At 49.0% G+C, this 19,593-nt stretch overlaps 1 protein-coding gene and 1 non-coding gene across 5 annotated transcripts in view; both read right to left on the reverse strand.

Moving 5' to 3' along the window:
* The window catches only part of SEPTIN9 (septin 9), a 165,795-nt gene that overhangs the window by 108,588 nt on the left and 37,614 nt on the right, over positions 1-19,593 (reverse strand). The window lies entirely within an intron of this gene.
* TRNAE-UUC (transfer RNA glutamic acid (anticodon UUC)) lies at positions 15,604-15,676 on the reverse strand. The gene has a single exon. It is a non-coding gene; the product is annotated as a tRNA-Glu (tRNA).

The raw sequence follows: 19,593 nt of genomic DNA on the forward strand, positions 1-19,593 counted from the left end.
GCCTAACAACCAGCAAACACAACTATACCCGACATGCAATGCTGGCCTATTTCTGTGGTGTAAATGCTCCCATCTTGGCCAATTTTGGGGCTACCAGTGAGACAACACTGAAACTGGGGCTGATGCCACTTATATGTGGAATATAAAAAAAAAAGGGGTACAAATGAACTTAGTTACAAAACAGAAAGAGTCACAGATGTAGAAAATCATGGTTACGGGGGGGGGGATGGTGGAAGGGATAAATTGGGAGATGGGGATTGACATATATACGCTACTGTAGATAAAATAGATAGCTAATAAGGACCTACTGTACAGCACAGAGACCTCTACTCAATACTTTGTAATGACCTATAAGGGAAAAGAATCTAAAAAAGACTGGATAAATGTATATGTATAACTTTATATTCACTTTGTTGTACAGCAGAAACTAACACAACATTGTAAATCAACTATTCTCCAAAGAAAATTAATGAAAACAACAAAAAAGAAACTGGGGCTGGGGAGAGGTTTGCAGGAGGCACCATTATACAGTGTTTCTACCGTAGAAATACAGCAGAGGTGAAGAGCTCAGGAAGAAAGATAATGGTTAAACGTAGGAAGATACTTAGCAGGTGGAGAGCTTTGTGTTATTCTCTTCATTCTTAACCATGATTACTTGTAAGTAATTTAATTCATATTGTATACAACTGTGATTTAATGTTTATAATTTTTTCTAAGAGAATGATGCATTTTTATGGTGGTAAAATATACATAATATAAAATCTACTGTTTCAACCCTCTTTAAGTGTAGAGGTCGGTGGCACTGAGTACATTCACACTGTTGTACAACCATCGCCGCCATCCATTTCCAGAACTTTCGTCATCATCTCAAACTGAAACTCTATTCTCATTAAACGATAACTCCTCATTTCCCCCTCCTCTTCACCCCAAGCCCTGGCAACCACCAGGCCTCCTTCCTGCCTCTACAGATTGGACTACGGGTGGTACCTCACATAAAGCAGAACTGTAATATTTGTCCTTCTGTGTCTGGCGTGTTTCATTTAGTATAATGTCTTCAAGGTTTGTTATTCAAGGTGAACATGTTTAGCGTGTGTCAGAATTTCCTTCTTTTTATAGGCGGAATAATATTCCATTGTACGTATATACCGAATTTTGCTTTATCCACTTATCCATTGATGGGCACTTGGGATGCTTCCACCTGTTGGCTATTGTGAATAACCCTGATACAAACACGGGTGTACAAACATTTCTTTGAGTCTCTGCATTTAATTCTTTTGGGTACATACCCAGACGTGGAATTGCTGGATTGTATGCTAATTCCATGGAATTTAATTCTAAATAATAATTTATATATGTTACTTTTAATTGTATATATTTCATAAAACATACATTGTATGAAATGGAAATCACATATTTTATATTATATACATTTAATATATAATTAAAATTTAAATAACGACCGTGTTTAACAACCGGCTCACAAAATGCCGTAAAATTCAACAACTGGCTCTTGCCCTTCTGCCATCCCTGCTCCCCTGCATTCCTGCAAAGCCTCCCAACGGACTTGCTTGCTCTGCTCTCACGTCCCTTCACCCCCCGAACTCACGTGAGGCTTCAAAAGTGAGATCAGACTATGTCACCTCCCGCAGCCTCGTCCACACTTAGAGGCAAGTGCAGACTCCTTACCGAGGATGCCGAGGTCCCAGGTGCCTGGCCTCTACCCGCCGCTGCAGCCTCACCTATTCACTCGGGCCCCCCGGGCCTCCTCCCCCTTTCTCCCCTCTGCCTCCTGCTGCTGGACACCTGCATAGCTGTCCTCTCTGCCTAGACGGCCTCCCCCAGGTCTAGCCCCCAATGGCTCCCTGACTGTCATTTCCATTTAAATATCAGAGTGACCACCCCAGGCCCCCCAGCAACCCCTTGAGCCCCTTGCTTCCTCACCTCCGGACCTGCAACGGAGACTCCCTGAGACTCCCCCGAGACCCTGTTAGATCCTGTGAAATGACAAAGTTCAGTTCCCTTTGTAGCATGGCGGGGTCACGGGGACTTCTGACAGGGAACTGGCCCAAAGGGGCAGAAGGCCCCTTTGGGACTCCCCTGGACTCCCTGCACTCCTGCCAGTAGCATGCAGACCAGCCTCAGTGCCAGCATTCAGGGTGACAGGCACGGTGCTGTCTGCACTGGGCCAGGCCTCCAGGACCCGTGCCCCTTTATCACCCTGTGACATCAGCGACAACCACGCTTCAGACCACTAAGTCTCTCGGGCAGCCCAATCTTGGGTACGGCTGACATTCAACCGGTGTGTAGGCTGCAAGACACCCTGAACACCATCTGCCTGGCTGCTCCGACGCAACCAGAAGGTTTCACTTCAAAGGGGAATGCCATTCTTGTAGCACAAGATCAGTCTGTTCCGCAAACCTCCCAGCTCTCACTCCAGCCTGCTCTGCTCGGAACACTTACAGCAAACTCTGACCACAGCTGCCTGGCCCTTATCTTGGAGGCAGGGGACTTTTTAAACAAAATCTGACTCTTCTAAATCATGCTTTCGAGCCACTGAAGGAAGCTCCTGGCCTTCGGGCTCCAGGCAAACAGGCCTCCCGGCCCCCAGCAAGCCCCAAGGCCCCATCTCCAGTTGATAATTGCTCGGGCCTGAAGCAGCTGCAGTTCCCCTGCATCCTGACTCCGACAACATGACCAGGAGGGCCGCCCTGCCCGCCCCCCCCCCCCCCCATTTTTCAGATTCGCTGCAAATTTTACTACAAAGATATTAAACCCTATGGGACCCTGGGAGGCGGCTGCTAACACAGAGGGCAGAAGGACCAGACAGAAATTATGACCCTGCAAAATGACTCCTCACCAGCTGTACCCTGGCTGCGGCTTTGGAGAGTCATTTGTTTATTTGCACGTCCAGCGGGCTTTTGATTGGCAAATTCAGCTGTCTGGGACACTCGCTTGGTGAGTTATCACCCAGATACGATGGGGGAGGAGGAAGTCTCTTCTTTTGATGACTCATGTTTTATTCCTGAGTACTCTCTCTTTACATAGTCCCAAAAGCCTCCGTTCCTACCGAGCCCCCCAGACAGGGCTTTGGAATGGATTAGTCCCCAAGTTCCTAGCAACGAGCTGAGGCTGGAGGAAAAGAGATGGGGTGGGGGACACTCAGCATCCCGCCCCCAACCGCCCCCCCCCCACCAGCTTATGGGAAACTCCCTCGGGCCTTTCCAGTGGCTCTGCAAAGTCACACAAGGGGCCTCAGGGGAATGGCCGGCCTGGTACCAATCCAGCTCAAAGCAGTGAGTGACTGTGCCAGCCTGCAGGCTCCTCAGCCCCGGGGCAGCCAGGAGACTTGGCCAGGCCACATCCGGTGGCGGGGGGGGGAAGGACAGGCTGTCCCCAGGGGCCATCGCTGTCCTGGCCTCCTTGCCACTTTTCTCAAGCAGGCGCCCTGCTCCAAGGGCTCAGAGGCTGGAAGCAGCTTGCCACTGCTGCATGGCAGGGACAAGGCTGAGTCACCAGCCTGCCCTAGTTCCACGTCAGCGGGAACAGCAAGAACAACAGGATCTGAGCGGGATCTGAGCAGAGAAGAGGGGGCAACAGCGCTTCTGCGGCCACGCTTATTTTTAAAGTCACCACAGTGACCAAGGCGACATTGTCCCCCGGGGAGCTGCCAGCCAGCCTGGCCCCTTGGACTGCAGCCACATGCCCTGACAATGCCTCAGCCCACTGCCAGGAGTGGTGGCCAGTCAACCCCTGAAAGGCAGGGAAGCAGGCTCCCTCCCCCTGCTTTTTTGCATCCTCTCAGTAGGGTCTTCAAGGCTTCTCTTGCATCCACAAACCCTGCTGGAATCCCTTTCAATGCCTGCCCCTTAAATGCTCATCCACCCTACCCTACCCTTGCACACCTCCGGTGATGGGGAGCTCAGTACCTATCACTGCTGCTCACTCTATCTTTAGCCAGTTCGGGCTATTCAAAAGAGATGGGGTGTGGGGCAGGGAGGGAATGAATTAAAGTCTGCCTGACTTTAATAGGCAGGCATAGCTTTTACCCATGGAAGAGAGATCCACTTTATTCTTTTCCAGAATACAAAAGTGAAAAGCAGATGAAGGGGCATGGGTTATAGTTTTACTGGCAGATCTTTCTAGGGGCCTGGAATTCGGGGTATCCGCCCTCTCTCTGGCCAAAATGGGGGGGGGGTCCCCGTGGGCCAGATTTTTTCCCACCCCGTTTCCAGTCCCCTGTGAATTGAGAGGGTGTTTTGTGCCCTTGGGTGCACCCCGTGGCCTGCTGTGACCCCCACAGGAGAGGGTACCTGAGATGCAGGCTCCCGGTGCTGGCTGCTGGCCCGCAGCCTTGGGAACAGAATGCTCCGCGTGGGAGGCAGGGAGGAAGGCAGGAAGAGTGGGGCGTGCTGGTGGGGGCCCCCTCCCGACAATCTGGTACTGCTTTCCTGGATAATGAAATCTCCCCACCCCGAGTGCTGCTGGAGCCAGGCGACAGCCCAGTCAACCTCAATAGACCGTTTGTCCCTCGTGTGAAGTGACCTCGGGGATGGAATGGGTTTGCTATTAACTCACCCGGCTCCCGCTCTTCCCCTCTGCCCCCAGCAAGAGTCACTCGCCCAGATGACTCGCTCGGCAGGGCCCTTGCCAGGGGTTTGCCAGCTGTGGCCGAGCTGTGTGAGAGGAGAGACCAGCGCGGAGGACAAAGGCTGTCCGGCCAGAGGTTAGGGGCCCGGGGTTCACAAAGCTTCCCTGGGACTGTCTATAGCCGGGGCCCCTGAAGCCAGGGGTAGGCCCCATTGTGTCTCCCTGGTTCCTGGAGACCCGGGCAGCCATGCCCCTACCCATCTGGGGACAGACAGCCTTCCGGCAGACTCCTGCAGGCAGGGAGCGGAGAGGGTGAAGTCACGTGGAAACTGGCCACGGAGGTCAGGAACAAGACGGCCAAGGCCACTGAGGGCCACTTACCACCCTTCCCAACTCTGAGAAGCAGGTTTCAGGGTTTGCTTGTTTGTTTTTCATGAATGCAAAACACCGAGGTTCTCTCACCCACGCAGCCCCAGGCTCTGGGGAGGAGGTCTCCAATCTGGCCTCCCTGCCCAGGGTCTTGGTTCCCCACAAGCTGAGGCCTTTCTAAAATGCAGTGACGGGTCCCCCTCTGGTTACAGTGGGAGCCCAGCAGGACCCACAGCCCAGCCTCCTCTCCCTGTGCTTCTCCTCGCCCTCTTCTCATGCCCAGCTGCTTCCGGTTCCTGGACAAGCCAGACGTCACAACTCTGTGCCTGTCCTACTCTGTTCCCTCTGCCCTTCCTGCCCTCCTTGGCCTGGCTCATTCTCAGTCCTTCAGCAGGTGCCTCCCTGGCACTTCTAGGGAGCCTCCCTTTAACCTCTGGGTGGGGACACCCCCTTCTGGGCCCTACCATGGGTTTTCCCTGTGGCCGGGGCAGACCATTCCCCAGAGGCGGATGCCAGGCAGCGGGGATCAGGAGGTGGGCTTCCAGGAAGCGAATCAGCCCCAGGGAGAGACAGTGTTCTCCCACTGCAGGGCAGGAAGTGAGACGGGGAGCCCCCAGCTAGAGAAGGAAGTAAGCCACGAGCATCACCCCTCCCGCTCCCCAGCGGTCCTGCCAGCCAAATGGGCCACCTTCTCAGCACAGCTGTTCTTCAGCAGAGAGAAATTTCTCACCTTCAGGAACAGGGTGCGGACACCAGATGGGACCTCATCTATGCTGGTCTCAGGGACCATGGAGTCTGGGTCTCCGTGCTTCCTACCATCCACGTGGCCACAGACCTGGCCCTGGGCCTGCCATCTCTGGCCAAGTGAGCACACATCTGGAGCTGCACGGCCCAAAGGGCAGGGCGGGGCAGCGAATCTGCCTGGTTAGCTGAAGCTGCCACACGAATGGAGGACAGACCGGCACACAGATCCAAGTGGAGACTTTGGTACCCAGGGCATCGCTTCCAAGGAAGTGAACGAGGACATTCTAGGCCAGTGAATCAGCAAATGTCTGCACATCTGGACAGGCCATAGGCCCATCCCCCTACCACCAGGGAGAAGAAAATCCACGCAGCTTACACATGATGCATGTGGTCTTCTGGACCAGCAGGGTGTGCAACTCAGCAGCTGAGAGGTTTGACCACTTGACTATGAATAATCTAGAACATTTATCCAGGAAAAAGTCCAGCATTGTCCAACCGGTGACCTAAAATCTCAGGACATATGTCCCCTTTCTGCAGAACCACGTCACTTTCCTAATGCCACCCTCTCATCCCATCTGACAGAGAAGTGTCAGTTGTCCAGAACACAACACAGCAGCAGCCGTTGTTAATCCTACAAGTCTCCCGAATCTCCCCCATTCCTCGCTACACCTTTAGCTCTCAACAGGAAATGACATTCAGAATGGTGTCCCCACCTGCCCCAAGACAAAGCAAGATCTTCCAAGGAGGGTGAGCTCTGTTCAGCAGCACCCCTCTATAAAAACAGAAATCAGTACTCAAACTTTCTGTAAGATTTTTGTTAAGATAGGATGAAAGACCAGGCCGAAACAGTGGCGTGTTGGTAAATGTTTAACAACCTGCTCTGGTAGACAAGGGAGAGAGTGATTTATAACGTTTGCCAATTGCCATGATGTCAACAGTCCCAACATGGCCGAGTTCAAGCTACCAATGTGAGCTCCCTGAGCACAGAGTTGGCAAGAGACATGCACACCACTGGCTGAAACTCAGATCGCTACAGCTTATTCTTTCTCCTTGGGCGGGTGAAAAGTCTAGGAAGTCCTTTGCTGGGCAGAACAGCAACGGCAAATAGAAGTCAACCAGCAGGCCAACCCAATCAATCGCCCACCATCATGATGTGGGGCCGGTTTCTGAGGCTGCCTCAGTGCTCAGGGAGAAAGACAGCGATGATAATTGACTGATGATGTCTCTCCAGCCCCAGGATGGGACATTGGTGCACGTGTTTGCCATTTGCCATTCCTGACCTCAGACATTTCTCTTGCCCCTTGGCGAAGTCTTTCCCAATATCACCTTTCCCTTGAGTAATCCCTGCCATAGAATTTACTACCTGCAAAGGGAGTTATTGGTGTGTGTGTGGCATAGACTCTAATTGCTCCCCCAATATCTGACGTCCCTTTCTTCTATGGTAACAAAAGTTTTAGTTGGGCACATGGCTGCCCAGCTAAAGAAGACATTTCCCAGCCAACCCTGCTGCTAGAAGTGATCATATAACCAGGTTCTGGCCATCAGGAGGGAAGTTGAAATGTTTAACTTTTAGGACACTTCTGCCCCTTCCTCTCCCTTTGGCTGGAAAGCAGATGTGATGGCAGGAGCTGAAGCAACCATCCTATTTCATGAGGTGGAGGCTGCATGTTGAAGATGGCAGAGCTGCAAAGGAAGAACAAACTGCTCTGGGCCACCATGACTGCATATGCCTGGACTAGGAAGTGGAAGAGAAATGGAAGAGAAATGAACTTCTCTCCTGCTTAAGCCTCTGTTGTGTTAGTCTTTGTTATGCAGCCAGATGGCACCTTGACTGGTACCATGTGTGCCCACCATCCTGCCAGTCAAGGCAGGGGAGAGCAGGGCAGGGCTCTTAGCTTTATGCACTGAGCCACTGGCAGAGTCTGATACAATAAGTGTAGTTAAAGCAAAATGAACAGTCCAGTTTACCCAAGGTTTGTTTTGTTTGCTTGTTTTGGTATTTGAAACTGGAACATAAAGATCTGAGTTTAATAGAGGACAAACACGAACTAACAAAGCAGAGAGGACACCAAATAAATATGTGCCCAGAATAGGCTGGCGCTGCTCCGGGGAGTTACGTGCTGGGGTAGATCTTGAAAGTCACCAACACAGTCAGATTCGTGCTGCACAGAACAAAGCAGCAAAGGAACAAAGGAACCGGCCACGTCAGGAGCAAAGCACGTGTCCAGAATATCAGAAGGTGCTGAGCCTGGGCTCCGGGCAGAAGGTGGGTGCAGGGACTTCCCTGGTGGTGCAGTGGATAAGACTCCACAATCCCAATGCAGGTGGCCCAGGTTCGATCCCTGGTCAGGGAACGAGATCCCGCATGCATGCCGCAACTAAGAGTTCACATGCCACAATTAAGGAGCCAGCGAGCCGCAACTAAGGAGCCCTGGAGCTGCAACTAAGACCAAATAAATAAATTTGGTGCGACCAAATAAATAAATATTAAAAAAAAAAAAAAAAAAAAGAAGGGTGCAGACCCAGGGCGGCCATTCACCAGGCCGTGAGATCGAGGGCAAGTTTCTTGACCTCTCCCAGCTCCCAGTGACCATGCTAAGAACAACAATACCTAGATGGAAAAGATCAGTGATCATAAGTGGAGAGTGTCTGGCATAAAACAAGAGCTTGGTAAATGCAGCTCTTATTATCTATAGCATACAGTTTAACCTCTTTGTTTTACCGGTGTGAAAACCAGAGAGGCAGATGGTTTACTGAGGGTCACATAGCTGTTACTGACAGAGCCAGGATTAGAACCCAGGGTCCCTACTCCTCCTGCAGTGCTCTTGCTGTGTAAGAAGTTGTCCTGGATGAGTATAAGGGCTAGGTAATCGGTGACAAATTTTGAAAGCGAGACTGGAGGGGGAGAAAAAGATGGAGGAGGAATAAGAACAAGAGGAAAAACAGGAGGAGGAGCCTTCCTGAAAGCCGGCTCTCTTCTACACACATTACCTCTTCTAATTATATTATTACCTCCTTTAATCCGCACGAACCCCCACGAGGTAGGCTCTCCAGGACCCTGTTTCTGCACAGGAGCAGAAGTGCAGGGAGGACGGGGGCCTGCTGAGGCCACCAGGTACCAGTGGAGCTGCTGGGACATGGGCTCCACCTGTCCGACCCCCACATCCATCTGCGTGGACCTAAAAGGCTCCAGGGCAGCAGGGGCCATGGCTTTGAGCCGCTGCAGGAGGTTCTAAAGGCCAGGGAGAGCAGACTGGAGGCCAGGCCAGGTGCCAGGTCCCTGAGATGCTTGGGAGAACTGGTGGGGGGGAGGGCACGGGGGGCAGGCGCTCACAAAGTTTGTGCAGCAGAGGGATAACCAGGCCGAGAGGCAGCACAGCTTCCCCCAGGCGATCCTCAGCGGACACCCTAGGCTCGGTGCCCCGGGATGGCAGTCCTTATTCATGGCGGCTCCTCTAGGTTTGGGAAGGCCCTCCCAGCAGCGAGGACCCCACCTTATGTTGTTGAAAGATTCAGATGCCGGTTTTCTTCTGAGGATGGGAACTCAGCACCTCAACACGGGAGGAAGCAGCCCGAGGTGCTTCTAAAGGCTCCACGGATTTTGCACAGATCCCATCACGTCCTTCACTGTGAAGGCCTTTCAGACACGGCAGCCACTATGCATGGGATGCGGGTCTCCACCACCAGACAGAAGGAGCAACGGATGGGCATGTGGCCCACAAGCCATGTTCAGGCTCTCTGCACACAGCTGTGTGACACAAATGAACGGGCACAGCAGCCGGGACACAAGGCAAGACCCCGCCCCGGCACTGGCCTGTGTTCCAGAGCAGAATCCTGGCACCACCCTCGGGGCTGGGGGAGGTCAGGGGGAGGGGGCGCATTTGCACAAGTTCTTCACACACGTGTGCCTGACAATCACCCCCACATCCGTGCCCAAGAACCTGGTGCAGAGCCCGCCAGCATGTAATCTGGGCGCTGGTAATCCCCAGCTGCTCTCCTGACGCCACTCAGAGATGCTGTTCAAGGCGAAAGGGAGAAGGTCACTGTTTTCAAGGTCACACACCCCAAAGGGAGACGCCGAACCAGAAGATGGAGACAGGCATTTGGGCCAAAGCCATCAGCTCTCAGTCACATGGGTCAACGAGGGAGCACAGACCCATTCGTTCAGCACTTTTACTGAGCAACTATGAAGAACCCAGCAGCCCAGAGCGTCCGGGAGACCCAGTTCAGGAGAAACATCTCAATTCTTTCCTGGGCCTAATTGTAATAGAATGAACTGGGCTTTTGGTGGCACATAGACCTAAAGAGCACTCCTGGCTCAGCTAAACCATTAGCTGGTGGAGTCCAGTTACTCAATGTCTCTGAGCCTCTGTTTCCTCGTAAAACAGTCCCCGTGCCCACCTCACCCGGTGTCGGCGAGATGACGTCTGCAGGCACCCAGTGCTGGCCTGGGTCACGGGACTAGGTGGATTCCTTGCTGACAAGGGTGTGACAGCAGGCTCCAGGGCTGGTGCTGCGCTCTGCGCCCTGTGGGGAATAGTCCAGTGGTGATCTACTCATGGCCGTCCCCAAGGCTCAGGGAAATCGCAGCAGGAGGCCCCTCAGCTGCTTCTCCCAAAGCTTCCCCGAGAGGAGAAATTATCGCCTCAAGTGCCATTTCCTTCCCTGACAGCTGCCTGTACGGATGAGCAAGCCCGCTGGCCGGGCAGCTGGCTCCATGCTGCAGAAGGGGCTTGCGGGAGCGGGTCTGAACCTGAAGAGTGGCCTCCAGGGAGCAGGCAGTCATTCAGCTCTCCCTCCAGCTGCAGAGGGGGCTCTGGGCTGGGCAGGGGCGTTTGGGGAAATCCAGTTCCTGGGAGCTGGGCCAGACCGGAGGGACCAGCCTGACAGAGTGTCCCTCAGTACCCAATGCAGGACACGTCCAAGGGGAGACCCAGACCCTGACCGGGGCCCTGGCCGGCGGGAGACCTGCCTCACATCAGAGGAGAAATAGCTACCACTGAGTGAGTGTGTGAGTGTATACGAATGTGCACAAATTGGGGGGGGGGGGGGGGGTAAGAGAGAGAGAGAACCTGGGTAAGTCCTCGTACCCCTCTAGGTCTCTGTTTCCTCATCTATAAAATGGGGCTAACACTACCTACTTCCAAGAGTTGTCATGAAATGAAAATGTATTAATATTTATAACATGCTTAGAAAACAGGGCCTGGCACAAAAGCACTGCTCTTGCTAAATTTGTAAAAATAAGATACGTGGGACTTCCCTGGCGGTCCAATGGTTAAGACTCCGTGCTTCCAATGCAGGAGGCACAGGTTCAATCCCTGGTCAGGGAACTAAGATCCCGCATGCCGCGAGGCGCAGATGGAAAAGAAAAAGAAAAAAAAAAAAAAGACGTGTTATTATGTGCTTAAAACAGAGCTTGGTATATCGTGAACATCAAGAGCTGGTATTCTTGAATCCTCCCATCAGAACCAGGAGGAGCCTGGGATGCTGAGCCCTGTTCTAGGGACTGTTGGGCGGGAGGGGCCCTGCCTAGGGGAATCTATCGCTCTGATTAGAGCTGCCTTGAGCCTCCAAGGGCATGTGTGCATGTGCGTGCACAGACACGTGCAAGGCACAGGCATGTGTTCATACGTACGCGTGACTCTCTGCACCTGCTTACCCAGACAGAACCCATCTGATATAGCTCTGAATTATGATTTCGGGGCCAGGCGCGTGGGCCACGGGGCTGAGGCTCCATTCCCACAGGAACCAGGGGAAGCGAGCTTTTGGTCAGTACAGGCAGCCACAGAGAAACAGCGGGAGAGCAAGGGTGGTAGGATCAAGCCCAGCCTGATCCCCTGCCCTCAAGACAAACCAGAGTGCGTGGAGCCTGATGGCGGAGGGCTCTTGTCCCAGACATATTTCCAGTAATATTACACTTTGAAATTCGAGTTCTCATAAAATAACAGACGCCTGGCATTGGCAAGAACCTGAGGTCCCCTCTACAGCAATCCTGAACAATCTCCACGCAGTCCCTGCTTGAATACTTCTAGGCACGGGGAACTCACTACTTTGCAAAAGAGCTTACTCCACTGTCAGAAAGTGAAACATGCAAGAAAAACCCCTCTTTAGGTAATGAGTCACTTTCTGTTACCTCCATTTTCTGTTACCTTCCAAGTATCTGGCTCTGGTTTTGTATTTTGGAGGAACTCAAAATAAGCCCTCTCCTTCCACGTGACACCTCTCAGACTACCTGGAGACAACGAGCAGAGCTCTCCTTTCTGCATCTCCTGTCCAGGCAACCACCAGCCCCCTTCCAGTCCCCTTCTCTGGACCATCTCAAGCCCTCTCTCCAGGGGCCCTCACCTGTCCGTCCACATCTTCCTTCCAGACTGAGCCTTGGAGAGGCCCCTCTGTAGCCAGGACCTGCTGTAGGTTGAACTGTGCCCCCCAAAAGATATATTGAAACCCTATTGCCTGAAACCTGTCAACATGACCTTATTTGGAAATCAGGCCACTGCAGATGTGATCAAGATAAGGGCACCCCAAGTCAGGGCGGGGCCCTAAATCCAGTACCTGGACTCACCCACCCAAGAGTTGGTGATGTGGACCCAGAGACACAAGGGGAGAAGGCCACATGGTGACAGAGGTGGAGACTGCCGTGATGCGGCAGCCACCGGGAACGAGGAGGAGGCGTGGAAAGGATTCTCCCTGAGCCTCCAGAGGGATCACTCCTGATTTCTGTTTTTTGAGTTCCTGGGTTATGGTCATTTGTTATGGCAGCCACAGTACCGATCCAGGGCCTGAGCAAGGGTGGCCCAGTTGACACCATGTGCCCCCCCCACCGGCTACAGCCAAAGTCTGCATCCGTCATCTTGTCTCATTGGCAAGATCAAGCAGCCGTTCACCCCAAGCTCCGGTCAGCAAGTATCCAGGGATTTTCCCACATCCCCAGCAAGGGCAGCCCCGCCGCTCACCGAGCACCTGCTGTCAGGGGTCTCCTGCCGTCCTGGTGCCCCCACTCCAGCTCGCTCTGGGCAGCCCAGTGCCCTCTCCACACCCCATCGGATCCCAGGGTCCCAGGGCAGGCCTGGAACCTGCAATGTTAGCAGGTTTCCCAGGTGACTTCATCAGCCAACTTGGGGGGCTCTGGGCTGGGAGATCTTGGCCCAGGACCCCAGGACGAGGGCCGACCCGGAGCGCTACCCTTCCCGACCTGGGGCACAGGTGGGTCTCCAGAGCCCTCCCGAGCTGGGACACACAACGCCAGGACAGGCCCTCAACTGCACCGGACACGTCTGGCAAAATCCGCTCTTCCGAATGTACACTGTCCCCACCCACTCCCGCTTTCTGTTCCTTTGAATGAACAGCAACAAAAAACATGATTTTGTGCCAAAGGTGGGGCTGAAGTTTCCCAGAGTCCAGTTTCCTGTTGGGCCTAGGTACAACCCACGGGAGTTCTCCCCGTGTGTGTGTGTGTGTGTGTGTGTGTGTGTGTGTGTGTGTGTGTGTGTGTGTGTGTGTGTGTGTGTGTGTCCCTCCATGTGCGGCCTGGGGAAGGGTGGAGAGGCTCACAGAAATTCGTTCTGGTGTCAGGAAGATAGAAAACTGGAAAATGAGACCTGAGCACATACGCACTTGCACACCGCCCCGCCCCCACCGCCCCGCCAAGGGGAAAGCCTTCCTTTCCTTTCACCTCGAAGGATCTCTGGGCTTGGGAAACAAGACCAGATGTCAGAAACTTGAAGATCTGTCTTGAGCATCCTAGCAACCTCCACCAGTCCTTCTAGGTGTGGAAGGCGTTTCTCCCAGTTTCCACTGCATCTCCCGTTCCTACCCCCACCCCATTTCCTCCTCCAGGCCCCTTTAATCCCTGGGCCGCTTGCTCCAACCCCCACCTTTGCACTTGGGTGTGAACCATTTCCTCTGCACACACACGCACACGCAAGCACACCGAGCTGGGGGGAAGCAGAGACGGAGGCCTCCTTCTGCAGAGCAGAGGACGGGGCTCCTCTTCCTGGTTCCCAGGGCCTTGTTCCTCCTCCGGCGCAGCTGCCCCTGAGTTAGCAGCCAGCAGGCCCCTTCCCGTGGACCAGCTTCAGCCCCTCAGCGCCCCATCCCCACCCCAAACCCAGCCCCAGCCAACACGGCACACCTGGGGGGCACTTCCTGTGCACCAGCTCCAACCTGTCCACACCCTCCAGGAGTTTCTCGGCCACCCAATAAGCTGCTGCTACAGACCAACTCCATCCACACCCTCTCGCAAGAATGTTTTTGCCACCAGTAGCTGCGGGTGCCTGTGGCAGCCACAGACTCTCCAGCAAGGCCTGAGCCCAAGGTGAAGCAAGGCAGGGGTGGTGCCTCAGTTCCTCATTTCTTCTCACGCACCTTCCCTCCACCCCAGAGGGAGCAGCTGCTTCTTCAGTGCGTGCGGTAAAATACCCATAACATAAAAGGTACCATTTTAATTGTCAGGTGTACGTTTCAGTGGCATTAATACATTCCCATTGTTGTGCCACCATCACCGTCACCCATCTCCAGAACTTTGTCATCTTCCCATCTGAAGCTCTGTCCCCATTAAGCACTAACCTCCCTTCCCGCTCCCCCAGCCCCTGGGAACCACGGTCACACGTCTGCTCTGGGTCCTGCTCTCCCTTCTTTTGGGTGTGTGCCTAGAAGGGGAATCGCTGGATCATGGTAATTCGACGTTTCATTTTCTGAGGAACCGCCAAACTGTTTTCCACAGAGGCTGCACCATTTGACATTCCCACCAGCAGCGCCCAAGGGTTCCAATTTCTCCACATCCTCCTCAACATGTGTTATTTTCTGTTATGTTCTGTTCTGTTTTGTTTTGTTTTGTTTTGTTTTGTTTTGTTTTTTATAACAGCCATTCTAATGAGTGTGAGGTGGTATCTCATCGCCGTTTGGATTTGCATTTCCCTAATGATTAGTGACGTTGAGCATCGGCCCGTGTGCCTGTTGGCATCTGTATGTCTTCTTTGGAGAAATGTCTGTGGAGGCTCTTTGCCAATTTTTTAATTGGGTTGTTTGGTTTGCTTGTGATTGAGTGGTAGAAGTTTTTAATATATTCCGGATATGAATTCCTACCAGATATATGATTTGTAAATATTCTCTCCCATCCTGTGGGCTGCCTTTACATTCTGTTTATACCCATCTTCGAGTCACAGAAGTTCTTCATTTTGATGAAGCTCAATTGATCTATTTTTTTTGTTTTGTTGCCTGTGCTTTTCAGTGTCACGCATAAGAAATCGGTGCCAAATGCAACATCCCAAAGCTCTCCCCTGCGTTTTCTTCTAAAGTAGTTATTTCTCATCTTTGCTTTTTCTCTGTTCCTCAGAGTCCTCTTTCAGCCTCGCAGTAGTTAAACACCTTTTACCCGTTAATAATTCTTTATACTTTGCTATTCAAATTACTGGTGTGGTTTCTGTTTCCTGCCTGGGCCCCAACTGATACATCAAGTAAGTAGAAGGAAGGAAGTAATGAAGATAAGGCAGAAATCAAGAAATGGAAAACAGAGGCAAAATACAGCCAAAAGTTGGTTCTTTAAAAAGATCTACAGATCAATAAACTCATTGCTAGACTGATAAGAGAAAAAGAAATGGAGAACATAAATTACCAATATTAGGAATGAAGGGTTATCCCTAAGATCCTGTAGATATTAAAATGATAATAAAGGAATATTATGAACAACTTTATATGAATAAATTCAACAACTTACATGAAACAGAAAAATTCCTTCAAAATACAACTTACCAAAATTGATACAAGAATGAAAACCTTGAACAGCTCTCTCTATATATTAAATAAATTTATATTTAAATTATATTTAACATATTTAATTATTTATTTAATATATTTAATACTTTTTTTTTTGGCCTTGCTGTGCAGCTTGCGGAGTCTTGGTTCCCCAACCAGGAATTGGACCTGGGCCCTTGGCAGTGAAAGTGCCGAGTCCTAACCACTGGACCATCAGGGAATTCCCTAATACACATTTAAAAAATTAATTTTGTAATTAAAAAAAAAAGTTTTCCAAGAAGAAAACTCTAGGGAAAGATGGCTTCCTTGGTGACCTCTATCAAACATTTGAGGAAGGAAATAACACCAATCTTATGCAAACTTTTACATATAGAGAATAGAGAGGAACACTTTGAGGCTAAAATGACCCTGACCAAGACATTACCAAAACAAACTAACAGAAAATACCACACCAATATCCCTCATGAATCTACACCCCCAAAAAAAATCCTTAACAAAAAACTAGGCAAATCAAATCTAGCAATAGGATTTGGAAAGGAAGTTCAATAGATAAATTGAGCTTCCGGAACTTATTCCAGGAAGGCAAGGTTGGTTTAATATTCAAAAGTCAATCATTGTGGGACTTCCCTGGGGGTCCAGTGGTTAAGATCCTGAGCTTCCACTGCAGGGGGCGCAGGTTGGATCGCTAATCAGGGAACTAGGATCCCTCATGCTGTGTGGCATGGCCAAAAAAAAAAAAGTCAATCATTGTAATTCAACTTACTGATAGGATAAAGGAGAAAAGTGATCATTTCAATAGATACAGAAAAAGTAGTTATTAAAGTCAACACCCATTCTTATTAAAAACTGGAAAATTAGGGATAGAAAGGAATCTCCTTAGTCTGACAAAAGGCATATATGGAAAACCTATATTTAACATGATACGTTCTGGCACAAGGCAGGGATGTCCATGCACCACTTCTGTTCAACATTGTACTGGCAGTTTCAGCTATTGCAATAAGGCATGAAAAATAAAGTCATCAAGATCAGAAAGAAAGAAGTAAAACTGCCTATTTTCAAATAACATGGTTGCTTAAAACTCCTAGAAGAAAACATGGGAAGAACACTCTTTGACATAAATCACAGCAAGATCTTTTGGGACCCACCTCCTAGAGTAATGGAAATAAAAACAAAAATAAATAAGTGGGACCTAATGAAACTTCAAAGCTTCTGCACAGCAAAGGAAACTATAAGCAAGACAAAAAGACAACCCTCAGAATGGGAAAAAATATTTGCAAACAAATCAACAGACAAAAGATTTATCTCCAAAATACATAAACAGTTCATCCAGCTCAATATCAAAAAAACAAACAACCCAACCAAAAAATGGGCAGAAGACCTAAATAGGCATTTCTCCAAAGAAGATATACAGATGGCCAAAAGGCACATGAAAAGCTGCTCAACCTCACTAATTATTAGAGAAATGCAAATCACAACTACAATGAGGTATCACACCACACCGGTTAGAATGGGCATCATCAGAAAATCTACAAACAGTAAATGCTGGAGAGGGTGTGGAGAAAAGGGAACGCTCTTGCACTGTTGGTAGGAATGTAAATTGATACAGCCACTATGAAGAACAGTATGGAGGTTCCTTGCAAAACTAAAAATAGAGTTACCATATGACCCAGCAATCCCACTGCTGGGCATATACCCAGAGAACACCATAATCCAAAAAGACACATGCACTCCAATGTTCATTGCAGCATTATTTACAATAGCCAGGACATGGAAGCAACCTAAATACCCATCAACAGATGAATGGATAAAGAAGATGTAGCACATATATATATAATGGAATATTACTCAGCCATAAAAAGGAACAAAATTGGGACATTTGTAGAGACATGGAAGGACCCAGAGACTGTCATACAGAGTGAAGTAAGTCAGAAAGAGAAAAACAATATCGTATATTAACACATACATGCAGAATATAGAAAAATGGTATAAATCAACCGGTTTGCAAGGCAGAAATAGAGACAGAGATGTAGAGAACAAACATATGGACACCAAATGGGGAAAGTGGGGAGGGTTGGGGGGGGATGAATTGAGAGATTGGGATTGCCATATATACATTACTAATAAGAAAAAAAAAATCAAGTTGTACACTTTAAACATATGCAGTTTATTGTATATCAATTGTATCTCAATAAAAGTTCTTAAAGAAAAAAAATAACATGGTTGCTTACTTAGAAAATCATAAAACATCTACAAAACAAGTACTAGAATAATTAATGACTTTGACAAAGTCACAGGACATAAGATTTATATACAAAAATCCACTGTATTTTTATATAATTTTATATACTAGCAGCAAACAATTGAAAATGAAATGTAAAATATATATTCAATTCACAATAGCACCAAAAAAATAAAAGTTAGAATAAATCTAACTTTTGACGTGAAGATCTTTTCACTGAAACCTCAGAACATAATTCTGTAGAGTTAGAGAAATGCAAAGAGACATTTAAAAATGGATACATATCATGTTTATAAGGTTACAAGACTCGATGTTATTAAAATGTCAATTCTCCCTACATTGACCTATAGATTCAATACAATCTGAATGAAAATTCACATAATATTTCTGTAGAAGTTGACACTCTAGTTCTAAAATTTATAAGGAAAGTCAAAGGACCAAGAATACCTCAAGCCAATGTTTTAGATATATTGGGAGATCCTATTTCAAGGCTTATTTTTAAGCGACATTAATCAAGATAGTGTGATACTGGCAAAAAAAAAAAAAGAGAGAGAGAAAATACCAATAAAACAAAGAGTCCTGAAATAGAGCCACATATACAAAATTAATTGATTTTCAACAGAGGTGCCAAGGTAATTTAACAATGTAAGAATGTCTTTTCAACAAACGGTTCTAGAGCAACTGGATGTTCATACAGAAAAAACAAAAAACAAAAGGGACCTTAACCCCCTACGTCATACCATACAGAAAAATTAATTCAAGATGGTTTCTAAACACAACATAAAAGTTCTAACTATAAAACTTCCGGAAGAAAACTGAAAATACCTTCACCACTTGGGGGTAGGCAAAGCTTTCTTACAAACACAGAAAGCGGTAATCACAAAGAAAGAGCTTTGTTAAACTTCATCAAAACTAAAATTACAAACTTTTGCTCACCGAAAGCTATATCATTAAAAAAAAAAAAAGGAGTAGGCAAGCCACAGACTGGGAAAAAAATATTTGCAATTCATGTAGCTATCAAAGTGCCAGTATCCAGAAAGAATAAGAACAAGTCAAACAAACCCAGTTTTAAAACGGGCAACAGATTCGAAAAGACATTTCACAGAGGAAAATATACGAAAAGCCAATAAGCACATGAAAATGTGTTCAACAGCATGAGTCATCAGACTAATGCAAATTGAAGCCAGAACGAGATACCGCCACACACCCACCGACTACATTGTGAAAGAGACAGCACCGAACGTTGGCGAGGGTGTGGAGCATCCGGAATGCTCAGACATTGCTGGTGGGCGTGTAAGTTGGTACAGCCACTTGGAGAAAAGATCTGGCAGTTTCTTATAAATCTAAACATACACCTACCCTCTGGCCGAACAATTCCACTCCTTGGTATTTAGACAAGAGACGTGGAAGCATACGTCCACAAAAAACTCATACAAGAATCTTTATTCATGAGACCCCCAAAATGAGCCAGGGGCCCATGAAGAGAATGGCTAAAAAAACCCCAGAGAACGTGCATACCATGAGCACTACACAGCAATCACGGAATGACTACTGCTACCTGCAGCAACATGGGTGCATCTGAAAATATATACATATTCAAACCGGCAAAATTAATCTATAGTGGAAAAAAATCTGAAATTTGGTTGCCCCTAGGCAGGTGGAGGCAGAAATTAGCTGGTGAAGGGCATGCGGGGGTGATGGTGATGTTCTATATTCTCACAGGAGTTGGGATACAGAGAACGGTACCCTCTGTGCATTTCATGGTACATAAATTTTACCTCAAAGAAAGAAAAAGAACCATAAACAGATACTGGGCTCTGGTTAGTGAGAGGCAAACGGAAGTGTCTACGGGGTAACGTGGACTGACACCAGCAACTGATATTGAAATGCATCCAAAA

This window comes from Hippopotamus amphibius, chromosome 17 (genome assembly GCF_030028045.1).
Source record: "Hippopotamus amphibius kiboko isolate mHipAmp2 chromosome 17, mHipAmp2.hap2, whole genome shotgun sequence".
NCBI lineage: Eukaryota > Metazoa > Chordata > Mammalia > Artiodactyla > Hippopotamidae > Hippopotamus > Hippopotamus amphibius.